The 18,822-nt window shown below is 40.1% G+C and overlaps 1 protein-coding gene across 2 annotated transcripts in view; it reads left to right on the forward strand.

Moving 5' to 3' along the window:
• The first annotated feature begins 375 nt into the window (after window positions 1–375).
• Window positions 376–18,822, forward strand: part of RNF2 (ring finger protein 2) — a 48,610-nt gene continuing 30,163 nt past the window's right edge. The window contains exon 1 of one of the 2 annotated variants that reach the window (XM_012444691.2): window positions 376–444. The gene's annotated coding sequence lies outside the window, so the exon portion shown is untranslated. Of the gene's footprint in view, window positions 445–1,024; window positions 1,284–18,822 lie in introns of those variants that run through there. The other variant, XM_012444693.3, reaches the window with a different exon arrangement.

Here is an 18,822-nt window from a genome sequence, read left to right on the forward strand (position 1 = left end):
GGGCAGAAGAGTCCAAGCAGAACGTTGAGCACGACGAGGTGGCGGCGCCGTCATCCCGGCGTAGCCTGGGGGCTGCGTCGGGCCGCGGTGGGCGCCGGGGGGGCGTGGCCGGCCGGCTCGGGGCGGGGCGGCGGCTCGGGTTCCTCAGGTCAACACGCGGCGGCGCACCCTCCCCTCGCGCCGCGGGCCTCCCCGCGCCGTGCACGTTCTCGTCCCGCGCCTCCGCCCCTCGCTCGCTCGCTCCTTCCCGCCCTCCCCGCAGCGCCGGCCGAGCCGGCTTCCCCTCAGTCTCTCATGAATATTGAGCGGCCCCTGTTGTATTTCCCGAGCTCCATTGCGGAAGCCGAGGCTCGCCATATTGTGCGGCGGCGCCGGCGGGGTCGGCTGGTACCTGAGTCTCGCTCCGGCCGCGGCCAGCGGAGCCCCTGCCTGGGGCAGGAGCCGGTGAGTGGGGCGGGCGGGGAGGCGAAGGGCGCGGGAGCGGCAGTCCGGAACGCGCGTCCGCTCGGCCGGGTTGCAGGCGGCTGACGGGGGCCGCGCATTCGAGGGGGGAGTGTGTGTCCGTCCGCGGGGGTGTGAGGGGACATGGCGCCGCCGCCGCCCCCGGCCGCTCTCGGGGCGGGGACGGCGGGGGAGGCGGCTTCTCATTGTTCCCCTGTCGTCAGGGGTGGTGGGAGAGAAGGTTTGCTGGGGACCGGGTCGGCGAGGCGCCGGGATTCCTTCCTTCGCCGCGGACCTCTCGCTGCGCTTTGCTCTGCGCGGAGGCCGGAGCTGCGGCGTGGCCCCCTGGCCTCCGGGGGGCGTGGGCCCCAGCCTCTCTGCCGCCCTACTCTGGAGGCGGACGGAGTGGAATGCGGGTTTTTTCTCTGGGCTTCTCCCTCGCTGCCAGGGATGTGTGTCTGCACCGTGGGGGTGGGGTAGGGGCACTTTGTGCAGATATCGCTCCTTTCTCCTGAGGGGTTGGAGTCTGGGTTCGCATGTAGAGGAGCTGCTCGGCGTCGGGGTTCCTCGTAAGCTTTGGGGAGACCCCTTCTGCTTCAGACATTCCTGGAGTGCCGCCTCCTGCTTTGGAGTATCTGTTGCTGCTTTCTAAAGCCGCGAGCGTACCCCGGAGGAGTCGTGGGGGGAGGGGGTGTCTTGGGTTGTTTCTGCGGGAAGCTTCGCGTTTTGAACCCTGTCGTTGACGCTGAGATCCTTGTACCCACTGTTGCCGAGAGCCCACGTCCCGCTGGTCAGAATCGTTTCCCTTCTACAGAAGTCGCCTTCTTGCTTTCAGAGACGGTGTGAGTAAAAATTGATCTCAAACTTTGAGGTTCATTTCAGTTATTTGCCCGCTAAGACCTATTATAGACTAATCTATTTGAAGCCCCTTTGGGTATCTTTTTCGTGGTCGTTGGAAGTTTTAGAGAATGTAACTTTACATTGTAAAATGGTTTGAAGATTTCAGGTTTCTTTGAGGTGCTGTGAAAAGGAAAGATATAGATATACACCTGGTATTTTAGTAATATGCTTTTTTTTTTTTTTTTAATTAAAATAAAGGCATGATTTCAGTGTTTTAAACCAAGGATTATGTTTAAAACTAATGTACGAGCGATTTGCATTACATAATCTACTTTTGGTAGTTCCAAGATGATCAGCTGGAATACTTAGTGTAATTGGTAGATAATCAATCTGCTTTGCATTAAGTGCAATTGTTGAATATTTTAATAACTTAGATTGGTGTAAGAGTTTGTTTTATAGTGAAATTTGATCCTTTGATTTATAAACTATTTAAATAGCAGCAATATGACTCTTGGTTATTCCCTTTTTCCCCTGAAATTTTTACTTACCACAGTCAACAAGTATCTTTAAAAATCTTGATTGTATTCTTAACCTACTTTTTAGTAAAATATTAGGTAATTATTATATTTGACTCCTTTTTCTAGAGGTAACACAGCAAATATGGCCTCTCACTTTTTGTAAGGATTATAGTTATTTCCCTCAGGTACTCTTGTGGCATCCACATTTGAGATTAATTATGGTAGAGACAGATTTATGAGGAAAAACTGCCCAAGTCAGGCCAATCCGTTTATTTGAAAAATAAGCTAGTAGTCCTAAAGTGTGCTGCGTAGAAAAATTTCCAGTTACAATCACTCACATCACATAGACCATGCAGAATTGGGAATTTGGGGTTTTTTTCTGCCTGTGTGAAGCACTCAGCTAGCTCCCAGGTTCGAATAGATAGAAATACAGACCAGGTCAGCACACATCTTTGGAATTTTATTACTGACCTACAGTTTGTGGTGTCACGTCTGTGTGTCTAATCTGATTTATTCATGATTTGTGTTAATATTATACAGACTTTGGAGTAAAGGTGATGTATATGCCTAATGAATAATACGTAACCAGATGTTTCAGTGACAGTTTCATTTCTATACATTAGCAAAGAAGCATAATTTCTTACAGCGAGAGAAATGAGTTAACATTAAAACTCACTTTATTAAAATGATGGCAGTAAGTTAAGTATAACTTAAAGCACTTCATAGTTTTGTAATGACTCATTTATTAAATTCTGGAGAAACTAAGAATGCATCATAGTTTGCAGCTTTTAAAAAAGGAAAAATAGGAGATTATGTACTCTGCACACGTACAGATCCACCATTGGTTTTTAATTCGTGTTGTTTATTGCACACACTGTGGAAGTCAGACATTGTCATTAGACATTGGTTGTTTAATTTCTTGATTGACTCATCTGACATCTTAGCTGTCATAGTAATTTATTGACTTTATTTGCATTTAACACTGAGTAGGTCTCCATATAATTTGGAGTACAAAGGTACAATAACATTTATACAGTCCATTCCTTAAAGGTCCAGATATCCTGACTGTTTGCCCACTGATCTTCTACCCTTTCTACTAAGTATGTCTCCTGTATCTTCTGATATTTCTTGTGGGAAGTGCAGTTTGATTGGTCTTAACATAGATAATTCTGACTATGGTAATGGGACTCTTGGCATTTAAGTAGAAGCTAGTGTTACTGTGTTGCCGGGTAGGAGCTAAGTGATGAGTCCCTGACCATAGGTGCTAAGAGCATAGGTGACTCACTATCCCATTTTATGTTATGTGGAGCAACTCCAGTGGAACTGGACATGTTCGTAGTTCTTCTTTGCCTTATGGTTTTTAGGCAACTGAGGCAGAGTGATATGATTGGGCTTGGTGATATTTCTTGTTGGATGCTCAGGAGCTATATACATTACTAAAAATTGTAAGATTTCTATTGCTTAAATTTACCGTCTCCCATTTCGAGAATTGACATGTTTGCCATTTATCATAATTTTTAGAAATCAGTTTATCTGTATTAAGTACAATGGTGAAAAATTAGTTTTGAAATTAACTTTGGGTTAAATTTTCTAATGAGGGCGTACTATTAAGTGAAGTAGCTGGCCAAATGAAAACATCTAAGCTTTTTGGTCATTTATTTTCAACAAATGTGTTACTTATGGGCTCTTCTGCAAGGGGGATTTTTTTGTTTGTTTCTGTGCTATAGAGTGCAGTTGTATGAAGAGGTTAGATTTTGAAATCGATGCATAAAATGAAAATCACGTTTAGTAAAAAAAAGTCATGCTTGAAAATCCCTCAGGAAGGCAGAACAACATACCAATACGTTCAGCTAAGCTTTGGTGTTGGAACAGATTGCTGTTTCTTAAGTAGTTAGCTTGAATTTAGGGACCTTATTGAGCAGCAGGAGTGGGAGGGGGGCTAGGAGTGGAGGACCTTTAAATGTAAGAATCAGGATCTCATGCCACACTGAGAGAATATGAGAACTGGGACCACTGGGGAATAGCAGAACAACTTTATCATTTCACATTATCTCTAGGATATGCGCTACATTAAAGGAGGTGAGTGTGTGTGCTTGGAGTAACTTGCACTTGTAAAATTATTTCTCATTTTTTCTCTCATTTAAACAATGTAGTTTAAATCATAAAAGTTAAGTGATTTTTATGCTGCAGCTTAACAGAAGCAAATTTAGAGTGTTTCAAGTTATCCTTTATAAAATAGTTTTTATCTATAAAATAACCCAAATTTTGTTTACTTTCCCCTTCAGTGAAGCAGCAGGATATCTGAGAACAGTTAGAATCATTGTGTTTTATAGTATAGTAGGGTCCAGTAGGAAAAACAGACACTTTGGTAGGAATTTCAACAGAGGATTTAATATAGGGAATTGGTTAGATGAATGTTTAAAAAAAGGGGGTGTGTGGGGGGGAACATTACAGTAACCAGAACCTAAGAGCTCAGAGAAGAGGTTCTGTGGTCCTGGTGCTGGACTTTTGAGTAGGTCGGCATTGTGCAGTTGGTGCTAGTACATATGAGGCATGTGTTGTTGCTGGTTCTGGGAGAACCACAAAAAGCTGGAGACTGGAACTAGTTGCTAACTGCCAGGGTCAGGGGTGCAGTTGCTACTGACAGGAACTGGAAGGATGTCCTGTCACCCACCTTGCTGTTTTCCAGTCTTCACTTACTGCTGCTATTGACAAAGCCTAACGGGATCCCAGCTGGCAAAGGAGTTGGTGAAATATAGTTGCAGTCGCAGCCACAACAACGTAGAGTCTGGGAGGGTAGTTTTGGAGTTGAGAGACAATAAGTAAATGATCTGGACAAATAGCTTAGGTTAAGATGTAGTAATTTAAGTCGGGAATTCTGTGTTAACTTTGCCTTTCAAAAAATATTTATCTTCTGTATGCCAGACCCTGTGCAAGGGATTAGGAATAGAAAAATGAATCAAACAAGGTCTTTGTCCTTGGGGAATTTATAGTTTAAGTGGCAATGACGAATAAACTACTGTACAGTGTTTTCAATGCAATAATAAATGAGTAGTATGTTTTGGGGACCCAGAGGATGTAGCAACCAACTTGCCTCTTCTCTGCCTACCTGAACTTTATAACTACTCTTTTTATATTCTATCCTGATTAAATCCAATTTCATTTTTTTTGATTGCTGTGTTCAACGCAAATCCTGTGAAATCTCTTTCTCTGAGATGTTGCAATTTTGTCACGTAATCATTACTTTGTATTTCTCTCTGGTTTATTCATCTAGATTATAAAGGCCATTGCTTTCTATACACTTTTAGCTTAGTACTGTGCACATAGATGCTTGAGAAATACTTGTTTTTTCAGTGGCTAATGGAAATAAAATATTGATCATTACCTTTTTAGACATCATTTCTGCCTTCTAAGGTCATTAGAAAGTAGTTTGCATAAAGTGTTACTTGATTTTGCAGATAGAAAAATTGAGAGGGTAAAATAATTAGTGAATTTAAACTGTATAGTACCAATAAGGGATCTAAAAATGGGCTTCGGATTTCCGATCAACTCTCTTTCAGAGCCAGCAATTTTGACAGGAATTTCTTTTTGATGGCTAAATAAAATTCTCTCTCCTTCTTAGTATTCTATAAACTAATGTTCTCAATCTTAAGTTATTTTGATATGGGGTGAGTTCCCAAAAATAAAACATTATGTAGTTTCCTAGTTGTCCACTCTTTCTTGTCTTTTTTTTCCTTCCTGTATTGATTACTACTACCTCTATTCACTATTGAGAAATGTGCAAATTGACAGTACTTCATTTTGACTTCTCTTAAGAAGCGTGTTCTGCTTGTTTCCCCCACCATTCACACACCATGTTGATTTACTTTAAAGCCAACTAATTCACTTAAAAAAAAGATGTGTGCCTCCATGCCAGTAATTGCATTAAATCCTCACTATTTACACTATTTGCTATATAGAGTCTTACTCAGTCTGGGATTGCTGTCTTGGAACCCAGCCAAATGTTTTTTGGAAGGCTTTACTATATTAGAGAAGGGCTAGTATTGTGTGTAGTAAGTCGAAGGAGGTTCAGAATTGAATTCAGGAGACTTGGTTTCTAGGTCTGTTTCCACTACTGGCAAGATTCTTGGCCTTTCTGAGTCTATATTCTTTTGTTAAAAAAATTAAAAATGCCACCCTCACTGACCTTACAGATTATTTGAAAAGATATAAGAGGTAATGTAGGTAAAGGGGTCTTTGTAAAGAGTAAAGCACTTTGTAAGGGGTGTATGTGAAGAAAGAAAAGTGAGAGTGAGATCCATTGGTCCCTGGCTTGGATCTTGGGGATGAGTTTGTGTCTACTTTCAAGTTCTTGAGCTTCTGTATTTTAAAAAGTGTTCAGGGTGGTAATGGGGTGTTGGAGGAGTTGTGGATGTCCTGTAACCCTATTTTTCACAAGTCTGGTTGATAGTGTAGCATTCCACCCCCCTCTTAAATAATTGTCTTTTTTTTTCATCTTTTGAAATTTTTTATTGAGTAACAATTGTGTACAAAAATACACACCAATTTTTACATATATACATGTTTTATGTATATATGTATACACATATAAATACATGTAAACATGTATGATGTGTATATTTATATGTATTATAATACCTACATACGTGTATCACACATACACATGTATATGTATTGTACAATATATACATACATGTACTGTGTACGTATACATGTATGTGTATACATACATTTACAACTTTTACATACATATATACATTTGCATGTGTGTGTGTGTGTGTGTATGTGCACCCATGTAACCACCTCTCAAGAAGTAGAACATTCTATTACCAAGGAAAGTTTCAGTGTTAGCCTTCCCCTGCCAGTCCTTTTCCCTCACTTATGACACTGCCTATTATTTACCTCCTCTGTTTTTGATCTGACATCATGGAATACCTGTTCTTCCTTCAGACCATTTTAGACTCATTCTTTCCTCCTATTCCTCTTCTAAGACCTTTTGTAATACCTTTAGCATTCTTGACCTCTCCTACCACTAAACCAGAAGTATCCAAAGTAGGGGACATGCAACCCAGCATGTAACACACAGGTTCCTAGCACCACTATTCATGATATCCAAAAAAATGGAAACAGTCCAGATGTCCACCAACAGATGAATGGATAAACAAAATGCGGTGTAAACTTACACTGGAATATTATTCAGCCACAAAAGGGATAAAGTACTGACGAGGCATGTTAAAACATCAACATGGACAAATCTTGAAAACATGCCAAGTGAAAGAATTTAGTCACAAAAGGCCACATATTACATGAGTCCATTTCTATGAAATATCCAGAATAGAAAAATCCATAGTGACAGAGTGCATATTGGTGATCGCCAGAGGTTTGGGAGATGGGGGAGAAACCGCTCAATGGATAAGGGGTTTTACTTTGGAGTAATGGAAATGTTTTGGAACTAGGGGTTAGTGACTGCATAAGACTGTAAATGTACTAAATGCCAGTAAATGTTCAATTTAAAATGGTTCATTTCACCTCAGTAAATGTTTTAAAAAATGAAGCGACCATTGTTCCAGGTGAGCTGAAAAGTTTGAATGAGGCATAGGCTTCTTGAAATTTTAAGCCTTAAAGTGTTGGGCAAGTATCAGCTGGGGATGCTGAAGGAAGGAACAACCAGAGCTTCAGCAAGTGTGGCTTCAAAGCTCTGCCTCAAGTAATGATGATGGTGATGATAATGAGAGATGGCTATAATATAGCTTCAATGCTTAATATGAGCCAGGGACTGTACCAGGTACTTTACATCTAAAACTTACTATATCCTTACAACTCTGAGGTGGTATGACATCACATTTCCATTATAGACAAGGAAACTGAGGAATTGAGAAGTTTAAATGATGTCTCCAACAAGACACAGATAAGGAAATGACAAAGTCCAGATTTGAACCTAGGCAAGTCAGGCTGTAGACATTGAAGTCTCAACCACCAGGCTCTGCACTAGGAACTCTACAGGTTTTATCTCATTTAATCCTTTATTAAGGAAGGTGGTGTTATTATTCCCATAAAAAAAAAATCCCTCTCATGGTCTCCTCACATTCTGTGCCATCTAGTTTTCCCCTACATTTATTTTTATGTTGATCCACATACTCCTGTCATTATTATTTCACTTTGCTTCATTTTTCTTTTTTTTTTTTTAAAGAGATAGGGTCTTGCTATGTTGCCCAGGCTGGATGGAGTGCAGTAAGGCAATCATAGCTCACTGTAGTTTCCAACTCTTGGACTCAAATGATCCTCCTACCTCAGCCTCCTTTGTAGCTGAGATTATAGGAGTGTACCACACGCACACTAATTTTCTTACTTTTTTCTTTATTTTTGTAGAGAGAGGGGTCTCACATTGCCCATGTTGGTCTTGGACTCCTGGTCTCAAACAGTCCTCTCACCTTGGCTTCTCAAAGTGCTGGGATTACAGTCTTTGGCTACCACATCCAGCCTGAATTTTATTATTTATATTTTCTTTTAGTCTCCCATTACTAGAAGGCAGGAATTTTAATTACTGTTGATTTTCCAATATCCAAAATAATATGTGGTACATAATAGGCTCTCAATAAATACCTAAAAGGAATAGTGCATGTGGCATTAAGTAGTATTAGGTAGGCATCTTGTGTGCCTGTATTTGAATAAATAAGACCATATATATATAATGTTCTGCTTTTTAAACTTAATGTCTTGGATTTAAAAAAAAAAAAAGGCAGTACCTACATGTAGCTCTTTCTTGGATGGATGATGATAATCCTGATTGGATGTAGCAGCGTTCTCTTAACCGGTTTCCTATTAATCTGCATTCCCCCCCGCCCCAGTTTCTTTAGCATGCAAACGATATGGCATTAAACATCTTCACAAATGACTTTTTGTGTATATGTGTACTTCTTTAGAACTAGTGCCTGGAAGTGAAACTGTGGGGAAAAAGGATAGATACTTTTAAAATGTCCGTAGGTAATGCCATGTTTTGCTCATTATCCACTCCAAGTAGAACGGCTAGGGCACGCAACGACTTGGCCCAAACTGGATATTATCATTCTAACTTTCTGCTAATCTGATGGGGAAAAACGAACTCCCAGTTTATATATAAGGAAATGGCGGCTTCGGTTCAGGGACTGTCCACGTAACCAGCAAGTGGCAGAGCCATGATTTGGCTCAGAAGTGACTCCGGAGAGGACACATCAAAGCTGGACACTGTATTCTGTGTTCTGGGGCGCGTCTCATGATCGCTGGGCCTTACAATGCTGGCAGGCAGGCCTTTCTCTTCGATCTAGGCCTCTGGCCCCTCCCAGCCGGCCGAACGCTGGCTCTTCTCCATTATGAATGCCTCTCCGGAGAGTGGGTTCCTCAGCTCTAAAATGGCGGCCGCCTGGCCTCCGAGGCCCCACCCGTGGAGGCGGGGCCTAAGTTCCTAAATAATTGTCTTTAAATATTGACATGGCGCCTCAATTTCTTTTTCCTTTTTTTCCTCTCTCTTTCTTTTTTTCCTTTTCTTTCTTTCTTTCTTTTTTTTTGTTTTTAAAGACAAGGTCCCTTTTGCCGAGGTTGGAGTTCAGTAGCGCGATCACAGCTCACTGCAATCTGCGCCTTCCGGGGCCAAAAAGTCCTCCCACCTCAGTCTCTTGAGTAGCTGGGACCACAGGCGCGCATCACCACGCGCGGCTATTTTTCTTCTATTTTTGATACAGACGCGGTTTCGCCATGTTGCCCAGGCCTATCTCAACTTCTGAGCACAAGCAGTCCACCCGCCTTGGCCTCACAGAGTTCTAGGATTACAGGCGTGAGCCAGTGTGCCCGGCTGTTTCTTTTCACCAGGTTTATATGTGTTGATTATATCATGAGAGAACACCCCAAAAGTTTCCTTACACAAGTAGGAACAAAACTGTCACTTTGCAGATTGTTTAAATGACAAGGGACTGAGGGAGTAGGGAAAGCATGCTGTACAGATCGAGTGACCCTTATCCAAGATCCTGAGAACCAGAAGTATGTTGGATTTCAGACTTTTTCTCCCCGGATTTTGCAATATTTGCATTTTACTTACCAGTTGAGCATTCCCTAATTAAAAAATCTGAAATCTGAAATGCTCTAGTGAGCATCTTTTTAGCATGACTTTTTGAGTATCATGTCCATGTCCAAATAGGTTTAGATTTTCTTATTGGGGTCCTAAACCTGTATTGCTTATTTTGGCCAGAAATTACTATGTAGTGTCTTGTCCTCTCCTCTCCTCCTCTCCTCCTTCTCAGATGGAGTCTCACTCTGTTGCCCAGGCTGGAGTACAATGGCATGATCTATACTCACTGAAACCTCTGTCTTCCGGGTTCAAGCGATTCTCCTGCTTCAGCCTCCCAAGTAGCTGGGATTACAGGTGAGCACCACCACACCCAGCTGATTTTTGTATTTTTTGGTGGAGACCGGGTTTTGCCGTTTTGGCCAGGCTGGTCTCGAACTCCTGACCTCGTGATCCACCCGCCGAGGCCTCACCAAATGCTGGGATTACAATGGTGAGCCACTGTGCCCAGCCTGTTGTTTTTAAATTAGGTGGAGTCTCACTTTGTTCCCGATGCTGGAGTGCATTGGTGAGATCTCAGCTCACTGTAGCCTCGCCTCCCAGGTTCAAGCAATTCTCCTGCCTCAACCTCCAGAGTAGCTGGGATTACAGGCGCCTGCCACCAGGCCCGGCTAATTTTTGTATTTTGAGTAGATATAGGGTTTCGCCATGTTGGCTGGGCTGGTCTCAAACTCCTGATGTCAAGTCATCCACCCACCTTAGCCTCCCACACCTAGTGCTGGGATTACTAGCTGTGAGTCACCGTGCCTAGCCTGTAGTTTTGTTTTATATGAGTTATATCAAATTCAGAAAATCTCTGCTTTTATAAATATACTTGGCAAGATTAGAAGTTAGATCTGTTGTTTAGTTTTAGTGAACCTATCCTTTTGTCCTTGATCTTAAAATTTTTAGCATATTTGTGAAGAAAACAGGGCTCATTGAATTCGTGCAAAGGTGCTTTTTAAAAAATATATATATAGCTGTGAGGTACTATCCTCTAAGAACATTTCCTTATAATTGTATGTTTTTAAAGGCTCTCAAATATTAAATTACTATCTAGAATAGTAAGACTAAATTTCTTTATTCTTAATGTTATTAGAATTGTTACAGATTCATTGAACTATAGGTCCCGTTTATCAGTTTGGGTTACTCTGTGATAATTTGTTAGTGCAGTCTCCTGAAATTTTTTTTCTCAGGAGTTCTCCATTACTTGAAAAGATAATATTACAGTTGTGTATAATGTAGATAACATTATTAATGTCAGTTTAATTTGTTCTGAAACCTTTTGGGTAATCTTTGAAATAATTGATTTAGGAAAATTAAGACAATATTGGTGTGTCAGTGAGAAAGAAATTTTACAAGATAAATTATCCATCATTCCTTTTTTTTTCTCATTTTTTTTCTTTTAGAGACAGGGCCTCCCTCTGTTGCTCAGACTGGAGTGCAGTGGCATGATCATAGCTCACTGCAGCCTTGAGCTCCTGGGCTCGGGGAATCCTCCCAACGTAGCTTCCTGAGTAGGTAGAACTATAGGTGTGCACCATCGTACTTGGCTAATTTATTTTTTTATTATTATTTTTTATTTTTGTAGAGACAGGGTTTAGCTATATTGCCCAGGCTGGTCTCAAATTCCTGGCCTCAAGTGATCCTCCCTCTTTGGCTTCCCAGAGTGCTGGGATTACAGGTGTGAGCTACTGCACCTGGCCTATCATTCATTTCTTAAATGGATTGTTTTTATTTTTAATCCCTATGTTCAATATGTTGCTTTTCCTTTTGGAAGTAGTTTTAAGAGCTAAGAATCAGGGAAAATACATAAATGACTTAAATTGTCTTTGAATAAAATATTGTAATAGTATTCAGTTGTTGCTTTATTCATTTTTAAAATTTATTTTTTTAATTTAGGAAATCGAAGAAGTGGGAAAAATCATGCTTTCAGTACTTAATCGCTGTTACATTTTGCTCTGTTTCCTTTGGGAAATAAATTTTGGATTTGGGGTTGATTTTGTTTAAAACATAGTTTCAACTGTATTTTATATGTAGATTTAAATTTATGTTTGTTTTAAAATCTAGGCTGGGTGCAGTGGCTCACACCTGTAATCCAGCACTTTGGGAGGCAAAAGCAGCAGGATCACTTGAGACTAGAAGTTCAAGACCAGCCTGGGCAACATAATGGAACCTTGTCTCTATAAAAAAGAAAAATAAACAAAATTAGCTGAGTGTGGTGGTACACACCTCTAGTCCCAATTACTATGCAGGCTGACATGGTAGGATTGCTTGAGCCCAGGAGTTCGAGTTTGCAGTGAGGCATTATCACACTGCTGCATTCTAACCTGGGCAACCCTGTCTCAAAAACATTAATAATAATAAAATCTAAATATCATTAACATTTTCTATGCCATAGCTAGGTAACATTTGTAATGATTACATAATACTTCAGGTGTATGAACCATACTGTATTTGACCATTTCCTTGTGGTTAGATTATAAGATTCCTTTTAGATTTGTATTTATGTTGATGATAAGGACGTCCATTATTCATGTGGCAATGGGATGGAAGTAAAGCAGTACCTGTTGTCCCCGTAGGTTTACCTTTCCAAGAATGAATCTGTAACTGTCTTTAATAGCAGTAGCTTCTTGTGCAGTAGAGTTGAAAAAAACTAAGAAGGAATAAAAGAAGATAGCCCATTTCCCCATTTAGGCTTGAGAATTCTTTTTTAGGTACTGCAAAGTAGATGTTCTTGATTCAGTCCAGGAATCTCTAAGGATCCATAAATACAGTCACCCCTCTGTATCCGTGGTTTTGTATACTTGGATTCAATAAACTGCAGATGGAAAAATACTCTTGAGAAAAAAAAAAACAATAAAAAATAACAGTACAACAGTTTAAAAATAATACAAGACTGCACTTTGGGAGGCTGAGGTGGGTGGATCACAAGGTCAGGAGATCGAGGCTATCCTGGCTCCAATGTGGTGAAATCCCGTCTCTACTAAAAATACAAAAATTAGCTGGGTGTGGTGGCACGCGCCTGTAGGCTGAGGCAGGAGAATCACTGGAACCTGGGAAGCGGAGGTTGCAGTGAGCCGAGATTGCACCACTGCACTCTAGCCTGGTGCCAGAGCAAGACTCGGTCTCAAAAAAAAAAAATTAATTAATTAATAATAATAATACAAATTTTTGGCCAGACAAGGTAGCTCATGCCTGTAATCCCAGCACTTAGGCAGATGGATCACTTGAGCCCAAATGTTTGAAATCAGGGTTGGCAACATGGTGAGACCCTGTCTCTACAAAAAATACAAAAATTAGCTGGGCTCGGTGGTGCACACCTATAGTCTCAGCTACTCGGGGCCTAGGTGGGAACATCACCTAAACCTGAGGAGGTTGAGGCTGCAGTGAGCCTTGATTGCGCCACAGCACTCCAACTTCGGTGACAGAGCGATACCCCGTCTCAAATAATGATAGTAATATAAATTTTAAAAATGCAGTCTAGGCCAGTCAAGGTGGCTCACGCCTGTAATTCCAGTAATTTGGGCGGATCACAAGGTGAGTCCATCCTGGCCAACATGATGAAATCCTGTCTCTACTAAAAATACAAAAAAAATTAGCCGGGCATGGTGTGTGCCTGTAGTCCCAACTACTTGGGAGGCAGAGGCAGGAGAATTGCTTGAAACCGGAAAGTGGAAGTTGCAGTGAGCTGGGATTGTGCCACTGCACTCCAGCCTGCCAATAGAGCAAGACTCCATCTCAAAAAAAAAAAAAAATTGCAGTCTAGCAACTAGTTACATAGCATTTATGAGGTACTGTAAGTAATCTAGAGATGATTTAAAGAATAGGGAGGATGTGTGTAGGTTATGCAAATATTACCCCATTTTATGTAAGGAACTTGAGCATCTGTGGCTTTTGGTGTCTCTGGTCTCCGGGCATCTTCAGAACCCCATGGATACTCAGGGAGGACTGAGTATATATATGTGTATATGTATTTATTCTTATTAAAAGCTTTACTGTAGGCCTTTCTCATCTCTTCTTCAGATTATTGCACAGATTAGGATTCTTGACTTTCTCAGATCCATCCTTTACTGTTGCCAGAGGTGATCTCTTCATCATTGCACTATGGATCTTTCTTGACACTTTTGTATTGCTTTCTAGGTCTCACTGATCTAGTTCACATTTAAATTCTTTAGCCTCACCCTGTGCTGGGGCTGTACTCCCTACTTTCTTTTCCACTCATTTAATAGTGAACTACTTGGAGTTTCCCAGCCATGCTATGCTGAGTGTACCTTTCCTTATTATGTTGGTCCTTCAGGCCTGCTTTCCTTCCTCACAGTGTTATGTTGGTTAACTTGCACTTAACCTTAAATTCTTCTTTCAAGGATGAGTCTCTTTCTCCAGGAAACATTTTCTAATTTCTGCTCTCCCGTTTGACTGCTTATTTATGCTTTTTTTAGCATTTATCAAATCATATTGAAAACATGTTCAGAGAGTGTCCACCTCAGTAGTTAATACATTCTTGGAGGTTCTCATTTTCTATCACATGATAGCTCATTAAATGTTTCCTAAGTTGTTGAACTCAGCTGGTTTCCATTATGGATCAGTTAGTGTCTAATATGGGTACGCAAAGGGACAGAAAGAAAATAAGGCTGCTGCTGTTATAATTAGTGTTGACTCATATTTGACCGTGATGGGTGTATCTTGAAACCTTAAAAACAGATTTAATTGGGCTATTAAAGTATCTGTGTCTGTAGTGGGGGCAGGGGTGGTGTTAGAGGGGATGAGATAGTGATGGGTGATGGGAGAAATGTGGTAGGAAGCACAGATCATACTAAATTATCTAGATCTACATTTTAAGGGGAAGCTTTAAAAATCTTAAAAACATGTATTTTCCTTGTAACACAGCTTAGTTATTGAGAGTCTAGAAATGTTAAGTTTATTACTAGTATTCAAAAAGTTAAGACCGGATAATGAAGATTTGTCAAATCACCTTTGAATGCTTCCTATTGTGTGTCCACAGTGTGGAAGAGATAAAATCCAATTAGGAATTGGTATTGCCTTTTTAAATAAAGAAGCTATTAGGTTACCAAAAGTAATTTAGATGAGTATTCCAGATGTTTAGTACAGTGACAAGCTTTTCAATAAAGAACAGTTTGTGTCTTTAGAAGCTTACAGAAATTAGTATCTGTCTTACAGCTGTAGATTTAGATTGAACTGCTGAAAGTGGTTTTTATGAGGTAATAGTTACTGCAGGCAGTGTTATGATGGCGGTTGGATTGCTTACTCAGAATTTGTTATTGCTTCTTGGTTTGCCTAATCTTGAGTAAATTTCTAAAATCTTAACACCAGTATCTTGTAAGCAAGCATTCCTTTAATTAAGGAAGAAATTATTTGCTCATTCACATGTTGGGTAATATAACATAAAAGGAAAAGAAAAAAGCTAAAGATTGAGAGAGTTAATTTGATGTAACCTTTATTTTACTCTGTTCAGAAGGGACAGTAACTGGAAGAAAAGGACAGATACCTTATTAAAAGAGAGAAGGCATCTTAGTTTTTCTTTGTTTCATAGTGCTTAGGGAAGTGTATGTCAAACAAATGAAGAAAAATACTTTGTGGGAAAATGAGATAATCTAAGTAATATAAAAGTAGTTACATTTTCTTTTTTAAAAATTAATTAATTATTATTATTTTTTGAGATGGAGTCTCACTCTGTTGCCCAGGCTAGAGTGCAATGGCACAATCTTGGCTCACTGCAACCTCCACCTCCCAGGTTCAAGCGATTCTACTACTTCAGCCTCCAGTAAAGTGGTTACATTTTCTGAAATGTATTCCACATTTGTTATAAAACAAATGAAGGAAACAACTTACATGTAGTTGTTAAAGACTTAAGTGTTGTCTGTGGGGAGTTGGTTATATTCATTGGTGGGTTATAGTCTTAACCTTTGGTCAGTGTGGTAGACTGAAAAATGTCCCCCAGAAGATATGTACGTTCTAGTCTCTGGAACCTATGAATGTTAATTTACTTAGAAAATGTATCTTTGTATATGTAATTAAGTTAATGATGCTGAGGTGAGATTGTCCTGGATTATCCAGGTAGGCCTTGAATATTACCACATGTGGCTTTATAAGAGAAGGGGCAGAGGGAGTTCTAGCCACTGAAGAGCATGAGGCAGTGTGACCACAGAGGCAGACTGGAGTGATATTGCCACAAGCCAAGGCATGCTGACATTTGCCCCAACCTGAAAGAGATAAGGAACAGATTCTTCCCTAGGGTCTCTGGAAGCCAAGTGCAATCCTGCTAATACTTTGATTTTGACCCAATGATAATTGAATTAGGACTTCTTGCCTTCAGAACTGTGAGTGAATAAATTACTGTTGTTTTAAGCCTTCAAATTTGTGGTAATGCTACAGTAGCCATAGAAAACTAATATACCAGTCGTTTTTCAAAATGTAAATGGACATTTCTAAATAGCTCAATTTACCTAAACTCTTTTTCCTTTTGAGGAGTATAATTTATAGCTCACTTATGTTAAACTATAGCTTTATTTCACATACTCTCTATGGACCAGAACATGTTTATGATTAAAACAACTGGTAAACATTTTTAGACTCAGAACTCTTGACAGTTTCAGTCAAAATATGTTATATTTAAAGTTCCTTTTTTGAGAAAAATGTTTCATGCAATCTGGAAACTACCTCATGGCTGCCTTCTCCCTCATAGCTACTCTGGTAAGAGTATAATTCAGGCTCCTAAAATTTTACAACACAGTGTAAGTTCTTTTACCTGCAAATCTGCTGTTTGATATGAATTCCTCTTTCACCTATACTATTGAAAATATACATTTGGCTGGGCAAGTGACTCATGCCTGTAATCCCAGGACTTTGCAAGGCCAAGGCAGGTGGATTGCTTGAACCCAGGAGTTGGAAACCAATGTGGGCAACATAGTGAAACCCCATCTCTACAAAAAATATGCACACAAAAAAACTTTGCTGGGCATGGTGGTACATGCCTGTAGTCTCAGCTACTTGAGAGGCTGAGACTGGAGGATCACTTGAGCCCAGTAGGTCAAGGCTGTGGTGAGCCATAATTGCCACTGCACTCCAGCCAGGTTGATAGAGTAGGACCCTGTCTTAAAAACAGAAAGGAAAATACACATTTGAGGTGATTTCTAAGAGGTGAGCTGTGAGTTCACAGTGATCCAGCATGTGCCAAGGTCTCACTTGAGACTTTGGTTTATGAGAGAGTCTGACCAAAGAGTAAGCCTTGTAGATTCTGTACACTTTAGTTCTATACTCTTAATCATCAGATAGCAGTATGCCTAGTCTATAGTATCTTAATCCCCTCAAAGATTGTGTATGTGTTTGGAGCTAGGGGAGGGTAATCCAAGAAACATTTTATAAAGAATTCGCTAATTTCTACTGAAATTTAAGCCAGAAATGTCTCTGTTCAGTGTATTTCTTTTTCCCTTAAGCTTCCAGGAACCGAATATTTAGCCACATACAGATTACTAACAGTTGACCAGTAATAAAGAAATCTGCCCTTTCTGGTGAATTTTGTTTATTATAGAATAAGCCTTGAATGAGTAGTCGTGAATCAGCCATTGATTTTCTGTCATATGCGGCACATTAACCAAAGATTTTAGTACTTTCAGTATTTTCTTCTCTAAAATAACTTATTCTTTTTGAAAGAGTATTAATGTAAAATTCTTGATAAGTTAGAGGGTAGCTAAATAATTTTTTCTCTAGTCTTTTACATGTTAGGGGACTAGGAAATAGAAATGCTTCTTCAAATTGAAATAATGTAGAAGACGATTTCATCTGTTTTATGACTGTCATTTATGGAATGTGCCAGGTACTTCATATGTATATCTCATTCAGTTTTGCCAGTGAACCTAAACAAATTTATCACTTTGCAAATTAAAAAAAAAACCTTAAGAGGCTGAGAAATTTGCCAGTGAATCCACAGCTAGTGACTGCTGGAGGAGCTAGGATGCAAATCCAAGCTGATCTAGTTCCAAAGATCATTTACTATGCTTTCTGACTGTCTCATTTGTTGTTTTATAACATAAAGAGGTCCCTAAAATAATTCTCTGCCTTTACTCTTGAGGAATTTATAGTTTAATGGATCTGTTTTTCATTGAATGGTCTTGGGAACAAATATGTGGCCCAGTCAGAGGATATTAGAGTCTTGGGATCTCAAAGAGTTGAGTGGGAAGCTCTATTAGTATTGTCCTCAGTTTTTTCATATGAACCTTATTCTTTGCTACATCTGACTTCCACAGACTGCAGTATTTTCATACTCCCCTCAATTAACTTAAGGATTGTAGCTTAGAAGTGGGGTAGAAATGGTATTTTAGAGGACCTCTGCAATACTTTGTTTGCCAAATAATATAAAGTGAGTATTTGTGTAAAAACAATTTATGATTACTGGTTAGGTCCTTAGACTAGTCTTCAGAAGATTAACCTGTAATATAATTGAACTAGTATATAAATACAGATTTTCCAATAGTTCAAACACATTACTTGTGTGTATATATATGTATATATGTGTGTGTGTGTATGTATTTTTGTTTTACGAGATGGAGTCTTGGGCTTTCACCAGGCTGGAGTGCAGTGGCACGATCTCAGCCTCCCAGGTTCAAGTGATTCTCCTGCTTCAGCCTCCCAAGTAGTTGGGACTACAGGCATGCGCCACCACACCCAGCTAATTTTTGTATTTTTAGTAGAGGTAGGATTTCACCATGTTGGCCAGGATGGTCTCAATCACTTGACCTCATGATCCACCCGTCTCGGCCTCCTAAAGTGCTGGGATAATAGGCGTGAGCCACCGCGCCCGGCCAAGTATATGTTTTTAATGGAAAAATTTAGAATGAAAATTTTAGTTTCTAGTTGGGGATTTAAAATTTTAGAATTTCTAGTAGACGTTCAATTTCTGGAGCAGGGACAGAGTAATTATTACAG

The sequence above is a fragment of the Aotus nancymaae genome, unplaced genomic scaffold (genome assembly GCF_030222135.1).
Source record: "Aotus nancymaae isolate 86718 unplaced genomic scaffold, 86718_ANA_hifiasm-v0.15.2.pri h1tg000108l, whole genome shotgun sequence".
In the NCBI taxonomy this organism is placed as follows: domain Eukaryota; kingdom Metazoa; phylum Chordata; class Mammalia; order Primates; family Aotidae; genus Aotus; species Aotus nancymaae.